This window comes from Octopus sinensis, unplaced genomic scaffold (genome assembly GCF_006345805.1).
Source record: "Octopus sinensis unplaced genomic scaffold, ASM634580v1 Contig18757, whole genome shotgun sequence".
In the NCBI taxonomy this organism is placed as follows: domain Eukaryota; kingdom Metazoa; phylum Mollusca; class Cephalopoda; order Octopoda; family Octopodidae; genus Octopus; species Octopus sinensis.
This window is the reverse complement of record NW_021835999.1, coordinates 27,709-39,647: the sequence shown is the minus strand read 5'-3', so window position 1 is coordinate 39,647 and position 11,939 is coordinate 27,709. Positions and strand designations below refer to the sequence as shown.

Here is an 11,939-nt window from a genome sequence, read left to right as displayed (position 1 = left end):
AGTTCTCAGGAAATAATCGACAGGTATAGATTTTTGACAGACAAGTCAAAACAAATGTTGGACCAAAACATTCATAGATTTCATGAGATTGATGCAGAATTGGAAAGTGTTAAAAAGTAATTTATATTGAATAGTTAAGATTAAATAAAAAATTAACAGAACGGGCCGATTCATTTGATCAATTCAACAATGCAGCAAATGAAGAAATCTCAAGTCTAAAGTAAGCCAAATAACATAAAATACAAGAAATTTAAATTCTGACCTAATACGAGAATTTGACGGGTTGAGATCTCAGATTCGTCTGCTAGAAAATAAACTCGAACAAAACAAATATGAACAAGACGTACTAAAATCAGAATTTAATAAACAACTTGAGGAAATTGCAGAAAGATTGAAAAAAACGGTATCCAAATAAAGTAATTGCAGATTTGCAGCGATTTTGAAAAAGAAACTGAATTTTTGCGTAGAGAAATTAAAAGCATTAATGTAATCACGTGTTCATAAAACAAGGAGAAAATAAACTCAACAGTGAATAAACTAGAAATTTCTACTGATAAAAAATTGCTAGAAAAACTTGATGTAAGCAGAGAGGCAATAATTTTCGAAAAATTATCACAGCAAGAAAAAACGTATTAAATATTTTCATACTTCAAGCTTTCTCAATTTAATTAATGACAAATTTGAGCAAATGAAAAAAATGAATAGTTTTAAATTCGAGCAATTGGATGCAAAAAACGAGGAAATGGTTAAATCACTAAGCAATGAACTCGCATCTGTATACTAATCAATAATAAATTAAGGTTCGGAAAGATATGCATGAAATTAACTTTCAATTAAGACAAGAACCGGATAAAAATAAAAATGTTAAAGCATCTGTATACTAATCAACAATAAATTAAGGTTTGGAAAGATATGCATGAAAATAATTTTCAATTAAGACAAGAACTGGATAAAAATAAAAATGTTCAAGCCAGGAATAAAGTAGAACCGAATTTAAATAGTTTTCAAAAGTTATAAATTTAATATTTGATTTGTAGTGAATTCAAAGAAATGCCAAAAAACATTTCTTTTAAATATCACCAAAAACCAAGTTCAACAAGTCAAGTTCCTTTCAAATCTGGAAAATATATGCAAGGGAGACTACCGGAAGAAAAAAAGAGAGAATCAATTCATTATTCAATTTCCAATAATTCATTCAACCCAAAACTAAATTATTGCATGTATTTTTGATATTATTCATCATCCAGAGAAATGAAAGGCCACAACTGGTACTCCCAACGCAATAACTTTCCAAAAGAGGAACGTAATCTTAGAATTTCTGAGTATTCATTCAAGTTTTATAACCACTTTGTTTCCAATATTATTGACCGCTAAATATAAAGCAGTTTATTGACTGATAATTACAAAATTTTAAAAATTGAAGTCAAAAAAATCTTTTAAGTAACCAGAACAAATCACTGTGAAACATTAACAATGTTCTGGAGAAGCGAACTAGCCCCAATTCTGAATAGTTGAGGAGTCAACCAATCTTTTCCCAGCTCCCGTTTGACCAGACAAATCCACTGCATCGCCTGATCAACAGTCCGTATTCCACCACTTGTTTTTAAGCCAATCTGCGATTAGTAAAAACACACCCTTCTCCCAGTAGTCTCATAGTACTTTCTTATTACTGAGGCTACGACAAACCCAGCCTCCATGGTTGCCAAATCATCTCCAACTCCTGTGCAGAGTTTAACAAAGTCGGAGCCTAAACTCAACAAAAATCCTCAACCCCCCAAAATGCAGACCGCGGCAGTTTTCTGAATAAGGTTAACGTCTTTGAGTTCTCCCGACGAGATAATCACTTTCAACAAACAAGATCCACATGCCTTTTTAAGGACTGTGATTTCATTGAGAAGTTCTGTGGATATAATATTTAAGTTGACCGTCCCACATTTTTGCAAAGACCAATCCTCGAGGAATAACAAGGTCGATTTCATTGACTCCACTGGCTACGGCGTCCCGAATCTCAGCCTCTTTGGCAAATAAAGTAATTTGTGCATGTGGAAACCCTCCACAAACTAAAATGTAATTATCAGCATGAGTCGACCTACTGCTAATTTAATTTTATCAGAATAAGATTCTTTGGAGAGATATTCACTTATTTCTCTCGAAAATCGAGAAAAAAAGCAAACTGCAGGGACATGTGATTCAGAATAATGAATAGGCCTGACACCTACGGAACATATATTTTTGAGTCGGAAAGGATCGTCGTAGACAGAAAGTGAGGTAAGGTCAATAAATTTGATTATATCAATTGGCTAGTGGAATGATAATGAATTAAGTAAATACTTGCTCATTTGTAGTATCCATCGATTTGATCTCGGATATTTTTCTTTCCAGTTCGATAATATCAAAGTGTGAAAGATAAGGCTCTATCCTCTCATCAGCCGACATATTTTGAATGCTAATTTATATTTATAAAATAATGACATTTATTGATATATATTATTGAAGAGTGTTGCACTATTTTTTGAATCAGAGAAGACTGTTTTTGAATGACCGTTTTTTGGTCTAGATGTAATTTTTTAATTGTGTTCAACTCTTCCAATTTCCCTTGGAGGGATCGGCTTGATCGACACTGTTCTTTCTCAAATAAACGAACAGAGGAAATCATTTGCTGTGGATGATTGCGTCGCCGTATGGAAAAAGCTGGGATTGCCATTGCCATCTGATGTGACCTGCCAATCAGTGGACGTCGAAAGTCCACGCCAATACGTTTTCATGGATAAAGGAAACCATGGACCAGAGAAGGTTGGCTTGTTTACAAGCGGGTAGCCAGCCCCTAAGCGGCGCGTGGCTAAACTGTTACCCTTGTAATACAACTGGCTGCCTTCTTAAGGATGAAGCCGTAAGAATTGGAGTCTGTCTGCGCCTCGGTCTACGCGTTTATGCAAAACACCAATGCCGCTGCGGCGTGTGGACCGACGAGTTTGGATATCACTCCCTCTCATGTCGAAACGGAATTGGACGTTCCTCACGGCATTCCGAACTGAACCAGATCATCTGTCGATCTCTTCGAACTGCTGGATTCCACACACAATTGGAACCTGCAGGGATTTTCGTAGAGGACGGCAGAAGACCCGATGGGATGACCACATTTCCATTTCAGAGGGGAAAGTGTCTGGTTTGAGACGTCACGTGCGTGAACTCCTTTTCCAATCAGAATATCAAATTATGTATCGAAAATCAGAGGCAATACTCTGGCTATCTGCCAATGACGATTTTTCTCTTGTCCTTTCTTTATTAATAAAAGTAGTCTACTTAGTGACTATTAATGCTTTTTTAATATTTTTTAAATATTTAATTACCTAAACAACTTTAATAATAAATCTGTTTGAATTGCTTTGGCAATTAGCGATTTAATTTGTTATGATCAAAAATACTAAAAAGAAGTAAATAAACTTTTGCTATTACATTTAAATGAAACTAATAATTTCTAGAAAATCTCAATTAGGATTTTCCGAACTTGATGGTTATCTTGAGAATGAAACTTATATCTCGGGTTTGACCGATAAAAAATCAGTTTTAGCATTTATTTGTGCGATTCGCAGAGAAATTATGATACAGGGAAAGTTGGTAGTCACTCTTAACTATCTTTCCTTTTTTGCAAAATTCTTCAAAAAGAACATATCTGTAATCATGTTGACATATTTGCAAATAAATAGATCGTCATAGAATTAAAAGATGTTGTAGATATTCGTAAAGAAAAGACTGCTTTTCTTTTCCCTAATGCAATTGTGATTCACTGCGTAAATGAAAAACGATTTACATTTTATTCCTTTCTTTGTCGAGATAAAGTTTATAATCTAATTTGGAGTATTCACAGTCGGAGATTTGGGGAGGTAATTGTTTGTTTGGTTATGTAATAGATATCCGATACTCTGAGAACATCCACATTTAGAAACACCATAAATTCTGTTTCTACAAGGGAGTCTGCCTCACAATCTGATTTTAAATCAGAACCACAAGCCACGTCACCAATCATAGAGTCGAATCAACAAGTTATTGATGACGTCTCGTGCCTTTTTGACGTTTACAAAACAACACGTTCTTTAATTAGTTGACTAAAGGCAGTCTCTCCTGAAGAACCGGTAAATTGTGAGGGACATTTGCATCCTGGAAAGCAACTCCTTGCGGTTGATTACTCACTGTCCGCCCACAAATTATTTATTTTGATGTTTATGAATTCCAATTTTATCAAAAATATTTTTGATAAATTAAATGCTTTTTGTATTTTTTATGAGTATACATTTTCAGTGATTTCTTTAAGCGAATGGCAACAGGATGGGGACGTAAAACGAAGACAAGTCGTCTACAACATGAAGACCAACACCTCTTTCGGAATGATTGTCGCTCATATTGAAGAAGAGCAGGTTTTTCTGCTATATTTTAACTAGAAATAAGATTTTAGAGTCTTCGACCAAGATGGGAGCAGTCTATGTTATCAGAACAATATCGCGGACTAAGGGAGTGACGTACTCAGATTCTTTTCACACAGAGATGCTGTAATCAATAATTTAGTAATTTTAAGATTCTGCATAACTAGCAATTCTCCCATTTCCTCACATCTCAAAGTACATGCTCAGATTGTAGTGAAACCAAACACTTTTGTTCTCGTTCGGAAATTGATCATCAGCAACGGAATGTCCAAAATTGCAGAATATACACAATTCATTCGGGAAGTTATTTCTGAATCCAACAAGGGTGTCCCTGAAGATGTTTTCAGTGCACAGGAAAGTATATATCAAGATGAAAATGATAGCATTCCGGGTTATGGTATGTATGTGATTTCTTAGCTGAAGGCTGGATTGGATTGTTTTCCAATTTTATTGGAAATTGCTTAACTGCTGGTATTGTTGGAAATATTCTGCTTTTCTTCATGTATTTTATATTCATATTTATACAGATTATTGGTCTTGATGGGAATATATAAACAAGTTCAAATTCAATCAAATTGTGATTTGTTCTGAGTTTTTAGGCAATTCTATTTATTATCCTAATTATTACTAAGACTCTATCAACGTGAGATTATGAAGATTTAAGTGACATAATTGATTTCTTATGTCTTTTCTTTTCTATGTATGAAACACCTAAGACACTTTAAAAAAGATTTGGTTCGCGGTTCAATGACTTATGAAATATTCAGTACAGCCAAAATAAATAGCCATTATCTACTTAAATATGGACATTCTCGTTCTTCTTATTCCTTAATTATATATTCGACCTAGTGTGGTGTATGCTTGTTTTTCAAATATGAAAACCAATCCTGTTGGCCTTCCAAATAAATTCATGGAGTGAAAACAAAGGCTGAACTAGGATCTTTGGCTCCAATCGCTTTAATAATTAACAATATTCATGGAAGAACTTGGAGTAATTATTTTAAATGATTATGAGAATCTCCATCGAAGATATCGTGTAAATGCTTTCGTTGAGAACTATAAATCCTAACGAGGCAGTATAAATTTAGAATCGACGTTATTTATTTGTTAATTTACCAAAAGGATTAAATTGTGGTTATTTTTTTGTTTGACATAAAATGGCTTATGTGAGTTAGAAGCTCCTATAGTTTCCATTAAGCAGTAGGTATTGAGTTCGATTGATTCTTAAGAAAAGTTCTTTGTGATTTCTTTTTCATACTTAACCACAAATAATTACTTGTTTGTATAATTTCTAAATGTACAAAATTTGTTTTATTTTGTTCTTTGGATAAAAATTTGGTGTATGAAAAAAAAATTAATTAAAGTAATCATTCTGTTTTGTTTTTCAGAATCAAGTGAAATTATTAATTTCAAATAAGCAACTGAGTTCTCTCCTCGATTAGGTAATTTAAAAACTGACAAAATACCGCAAATTCTAACAAAATAAATTCTGCTAAAAAGCAGATCATATAAAATAATATACTCCTTAAAGTTAAAGTCATAGAATAGCGCCCCGGTAGCTCAGTTGGTTAGAGCGTCGTGCTAATAACGCGAAGGTCTAGGGTTCGAGTCCCTGTCGGGGCAATTTTTGCAAATTTTAATAACTTCTTTTTTGATTAAATTAGTCTTAAAACATGATTCTTCGGGTTCATTAACTATTTTTAGCAACAGATTAGTATGAAAATGGAATAATTTAAGCTAAAAAAACGCATGTTTGCTTTTAGATATTTCCAATTTAAAGATTATAATCTACAAAACTCGAAATATCAACTTCTATCCTCTAAATCAGGGGTGCGCAAGTGCGGCCGCGAGTCGATGAATGTGCGGCCGTGGGCACAATTAGGTCATCGAGCAACTAATCTTAAATATAATGCTCATAGTGTTAATTAATCAAGAAAAACCCTAAATAATAATTAAAAATATTCATATTAAATAAAATTCTATTTTTATATAATGGTTAATCTTTATTAAAAGTAAATAAAAAAAAAAGTAATTATCATAAACGGCTTAATTTATTTATGTCATTACCTGTTAAAAGACGACGTTCTTTGAATGAAGAAAAAAGAAAATTTAATATCAGCTGGGAAAGTGAATACTTCGTAGTCGAAACAGACAACAATAGCATACAATGCTTATTGTGCCATGAGATTGTGAAAACTATAAAACGGGACAATGCTAAACAACATTTTCAAAGACATTTAGACCACCTAGTTGTCAAGTCCAAGTGTTCAAGAGAAGATTCCGTCGAAAATTTGAAATAAAAATTTAGACAACAAAAAAAATGTTTAAAAACTTTTTTAAATGTGACAAATGCAAGAGTTGAAGCATCCTTTCGAGTTGCTCATATCCTTGGATCTGCTGGAAAACCTTTTTCAGACGGCGAACTTGTGAAAAGATGTATCATGGAATCAGTTAAATGCGTTGATCCCGACAAGGAGCATAACTTTGAAGCAATTCCACTTTCACGTGACACAATTCAGCGCCGACAGTTTCATATTGCCGAGCATCTTAATCTATCACTCCTACAAAAATTAAATTCTCAAACTACGTTATTTTCACTTGCCATTGATGAGTCGAATGATATATGTGATTCTGCTCAGCTGATCATATTTATTCGTACTCTATCCTTCGATTTTGAAATACATGAGACCAAACAATTTGTCGAATGTATAAAAAAATTAACGATTTATGGATACATGCCGCCTACTGAAGATTCACATAGAAAAAATGAATTATTTTATTTTCAAAAAGTCAAAAATCTCATTGATGACAAAATAATTAATTATGACGATCTTACACCAAATACATTTAATACTATATTCGATTATATTTTGAAACAATTTGAAGAGCGATTTAACGAATTTAAAAAAATTGAACTCAAACTTCAATTAACTGCAGCACCACATACTGTTTCGATTGAGAATGCGCCATTGGAATTTCAAATTGAATTATTGAAATTAAAAAATGATTTAATTTTGATAAATAAATTTAATGAAAGCGAAGATTTGTTGAATGTATGGAAATCAGCGACAGATTATCCAAATTTACGTGAAATGGCAAGAAATATTCTCGTTTTATTCGGAAGCACATATTTATGTGAGTCTACATTTTCCAAAATGAAATATTTAAAAAGTCAATATAGATCTCGGATAACGGACGCAAACTTAGAGTCATGTTTGCGCATAATGATATCTACCCTACCAGTGAATTTCAATAAACTCGCAAAAAATACCAAAGATCTTGGCCGTCATTAGAATAGCTTGTATAATACATTTCTTTTAATTAATTTTCCTTCTTTCTTATCTTTTGTCCATGAAATAATTATTTATTTTAATAATATGATGTCCCTGATGAACGAGAGCATTTCCTGTCCAAGAACTCATTCGGTCTCGATGACAATGGGCAACTTATGCGGTCACTTTTAATAATTAAAAAAATTACTATATTAATATCGAAAAAATAATGCAGAAAATGTGCGGCCGTGGAAGAGAAGGAAAAAAAATGCTATGCGGCCGCAAACCCAAAAAGCTTGCGCACCCCTGCTCTAAAAGGACATGTTAAGAGCATTTGATTCGGTCGATTGAACTAAACTTCTACAAATACTTGGAGACTTCTTAGACGACTCGGCTGTCAAAATGGTTAAATGATGGAGACAAGCCTACTGTAAAAACTAGATATGAATCGTCGAGAAAGTTTGAAACAACACCTGCCGCTGCCTAAAAAGATTCACTATTCGATATTCTGTTTGTTATCTACTTTGAGGTGGTTTTTCGAGACTTGAGGCCTGTGCTTGAGATAGAGACAACATTGATAGGCTGTGCAGATGATATCAACCTGATCTCCAACAATAAAATACTAAAGGTCCTAGTTTATAAAACACCAGAAAATTGTCAGGCTGGTCACTAGAACTGAACATTGGAAAAACAAAAATTAAGAAATTGATTAAAAAAAGACAGGAAAGACAGAGCATGACACAAAACCAAGAAACAGAGTTCTCTCCTCAATGCGCAGAGGCTATTCATGAAGACTCTTACTTTTATTGCACTATACAAACTGAAAAAGGGATGGCTCACCCGGAAAGGACTTGACGTAAAAACAAAAATTTGTCTTTACAATAAACTGCCGAAACCCATATTTATGGGATTTTACAAGACAGGAATACGAAAAGCTGAACTCAGAAATTAGCTACGACTGATCATACACCCCTCGACATTAAAATCCGAACACTTAATTTTTAGCAAATTTTTAATCATTTTTAATAAAAGAATTTATTTGAGCTTCTTTATTTGTATTATTTTAATTATTTATATATTTAAAATAATTTTCAAAATTAAAGCAGAAACGTGTTTTCTAGTGACAAAAAATTCCGAACGGTATTTTGTTCAACTCGCAGAATACAATTTTTATTAGACAGAGATGAATAATTTCAAAAAAGGACAAATTATGGTAATCTCCAAGTTTCGACCAAGTAAAAACCACAAGAGAATAAATTATTTAAAATTTTATTAAAATAATTCCTTGTTAGAAATAAATAATTAATATTAATAAATTAAAGAAAACACACATCGTCAATAAACTAACAAATAAAACAACCACCTACCCTTTCAACCGTTGTTTCTCGCCAAACTTCTCATATAATTAAAAAAATACCTCAAAAACGTAGAATTCAATGGCCAACATTGACTAATTTTAAATGGGATTGTCTATTGTTGATGCGGCTGCAATTTCTGCTCCTAATAGTTTACAAATACGCTTTTTTGGCTTAATTTTTATTTTAAAAAAAATATAAAATCCAGACAATCCGATAGACAATCCCATTAAAATTAATTTAAATTAATAAAAATGAAAAAATATTTAAAATCTATTGCTTATATGTCGAGATTTACACTTGGTCGAAACTTGGAGATTACCCAAATTATATCTTTACTAGCTCGGCAGCTCGCTTCGCTCACCGCGACCTAGCTCCTGCGGAGGGCCTGTTTCATCAAACAACTATAAGTTTATGTAGATGTATAAAACTACCTGGTTTAATGTAACCCTATTCTATCGCCTGTTGATAAACGATGTTTGTCGTCCGTCCTTCCTTGGCATATATGAATAAATTTTCTCTTCTGCCTACCCTCGAGCATCCCACATACAGCTGTCCATGTGAAAAGCACTCACTCTCTAAAAATAACCCAACTACCTTTAATGACTGTCCCTGGGCCTTGTTTATTGTCATTGCAAACTTTTTTTTTCATTTTTTGTGGTTTATTTTTTATATTTAATTTTTTCATTTTTCCTTTGTAATTTCCTTTTTTTCTTTTTTTATTTTTTACTGGCGGAAATGGGGCAGGGGGAGATACGGCAGGCGGAAATGCGGCAGGCAAGAAAGCGACACACAAAAAAGATTTAATTAATTACCTTATTAAGCTGACCGTTTTTTCTTCAGCTTCGTTTTTCCTCCTTCGGTTATCTATTTAAAAAACATTGGCAGCTCTCCGGCTTGGAATTGCTACAGAAGGGGCTGTCGAAGTAAATCGAGTCTAAAAACTGGTATTTATATCATTAAAACTCAACAGGAACGTGGTTAGCAGGAACCAAAGTACCATTCGAAGATATAATCCGGTTTGTCTACCTGTGGGCAAAAAATATATCTTCTATGGAGATATGCATGGAAAATCTTGGTTGGGCTTCACATACAACCGTGGACTGGTCAATGTACATGCGTGAAATTTGCATGCTATCATTGACATCTCGTCAGAGATCCAAAATAGGTGTGCGTAAATTTATAATATAATAGGCGGTGAAGGAATGATTGTGGAAATTGACGAAAGTCATTTTTCAAAAAGGAAATACAACAGAGGCAGAATGTTGCCTGAGCAATGGGTTTTCGGCGGAATCTGCAGAGAAACGAACCAATGCTTCTTAGAAGCAATACCTGACAGAACAATGAAGACCCTTACGAAGGCTATTCTTGAGAATGTAGAAGAAGGCACCATTCTCATATCAGACTGCTGGAAGGGTTATTCAACAAAAGATCTTCAGGATGCAGGATATCAGCACCTGCAAGTGAATCACAGATATTGTTTTGTTGATCCAACTACGGGTGCACACACCCAACATATTGAAAGGTTTCCAATTATATAATTATTCCTTAGAATGTGGAGTAGCGCCAAATGGCGTAATAGAAAACAAAGGGGAACAGTCAGACAACACCTTAATAGTTATTTTACGGAGTTCATTTGGCGACAGACAGCCAAAAAGAAAGAATTTGAAACAATCATGGAGTGCATTGCCTTATATTGTCCCCCAGAATCAAAACTAAAATAAAAAAATAATTAATAATTTGTATAAAAATAATTAATTTTTTTATAGTAATATTATTTAAAAAAGGTAATTATTCACCAAAAAAAATATAGTTTTTTTAAAATTCGCTAAAAAGTGGCCGCCAACTACTACATATGTACCAAAAAATTATTTTTGAATAATAAAAAAGTTTAGGAAAAGAGGCATACCGAAAATAAATTCTATCTTTACGAAAAACTCAAGTAAATAGTTAATATTTTTACGCAAATTCTTCTGATTGCGCTGTCAATTGGTGGTAAATTGTGTTAATGGTTGTGCTAATGTGGTTTCAACTATCAAAGTGTTTTTCAAAATCTGTTAATTGCACACTCTATTCAAGGTCGTGCGTCAATTGGTGGTAAATTGTGTTAATGATTGTGCTAATGTGGTTTCAACTATCAAAGTGGTTTTTCTAAATCTGTTACTTGCACACTCTATTCAAAGTCGTGCAATCTGTGATTGCACATTCTGTCAAAGTCAAATATGATAATAGCTTTAATTTTGATTCATGGTCGATAATGATATATGCATTTAATTTTAAAGAGAAAAACATAGGATGAATTGAATTTCTTTATCGCGAATAATTGGGAGTTCATCATTGTTAATATTCTCGCTGTCGTTTTCATCAAGGATATTCTTAATACGTGAGATTTTTGCCTTGAAGGTTTTAATGGACCTCATCATGAATGTCGAGGACATTAACGTTGTTCATTTTAATCAAATGCAGAAAATAATTTTTGATTTTTGGGGGAAAGGTTTTAAGGACTTCATCATGTAAGTCGAGGACATTGTAGTTGTTCATTTTAACCAAAATGCAGAAAATTTTTTTTAATTTTTTTTGGGGGGAAGGTTTTAAGGACTTCATCATGTAAGTCGAGGACATTGTAGTTGTTCATTTTAACCAAAATGCAGAAAATTTTTTTTAATTTTTTGGGGGGAAGGTTTTAAGGACTTCATCATGTAAGTCGAGGACATTGTAGTTGTTCATTTTAACCAAAATGCAGAAAATTTTTTTTAATTTTTTTGGGGGGGAAGGTTTTAAGGACTTCATCATGTAAGTCGAGGACATTGTAGTTGTTCATTTTAACCAAAATGCAGAAAATTTTTTTTAATTTTTTTTGGGGGGAAGGTTTTAAGGATTTCATCATGTAA

The 11,939-nt window shown here is 33.1% G+C and overlaps 1 non-coding gene across 1 annotated transcript; it reads left to right on the top strand.

Moving 5' to 3' along the window:
- The first annotated feature begins 5,970 nt into the window (after nt 1-5,970).
- Nucleotides 5,971-6,044, top strand: Trnai-aau. The gene has a single exon. It is a non-coding gene; the product is annotated as a tRNA-Ile (tRNA).
- The last annotated feature ends 5,895 nt before the right edge of the window (nt 6,045-11,939 follow it).